Raw genomic sequence first — 569 nt, forward strand, 5'->3', positions numbered from 1 at the left:
CAGGGTGATCCCAGCCTGGGACAGGGAGAGCTGGATACTGGGATTCAGGTCACTCCTGGTTTTCCTAGCCCCTGGGAAGCAAGAAGCCAAAATCGTTGCGATTTAAAGGTGGGATGAGATTCCTTATGAAGGAAGTTCCTTTGGGAACACACAGAGGGAAGGGACTGATCTCCCCGTGGGGCTGGAAGTTCATTATTTCCCCCAAACTCCCTTTTTTTGGGTTTTAAGGTTGAGTTCTGACCTGCTGACGCTGTAATTCCTTGGCTCCCAACCTGGGATGCCCCTCAGCCACTCCAGGCCCTGTCATTCCACCCACAGAGCTCTTCCTCAGCATACTCACTCCTGGGATGTGGAGGGCAGTGATCCTGGGATCTCCTCAGGGTGGGGGGTGGGGGGTCCTGATCCTACTGCTGTAGGTTTGAAGCTCGGCATCACTCAGGGAAAATGGAAGTGTCAGAAAGGAAATTACCTCTGAGCCCTCAGTGTCTCCCTGGGGAAGAAAACCAGGATAATTGCCTGGTTCCTGCCTCTGGATAAAGCTGGATTGTCAGAGCCAGTGGCAGGGGGAG

General features: G+C 53.8%; 1 protein-coding gene across 1 annotated transcript in view; it reads left to right on the forward strand.

Annotated features, from left to right (window-relative positions):
- Positions 1-569, forward strand: part of LOC103809589 (dynamin-2) — a gene marked incomplete at both ends in the record, with an annotated part of 10,263 nt that overhangs the window by 7,919 nt on the left and 1,775 nt on the right. The window lies entirely within an intron of this gene.

The sequence above is a fragment of the Acanthisitta chloris genome, unplaced genomic scaffold (assembly GCF_000695815.1).
Source record: "Acanthisitta chloris isolate BGI_N310 unplaced genomic scaffold, ASM69581v1 scaffold8969, whole genome shotgun sequence".
Taxonomy (NCBI): domain Eukaryota; kingdom Metazoa; phylum Chordata; class Aves; order Passeriformes; family Acanthisittidae; genus Acanthisitta; species Acanthisitta chloris.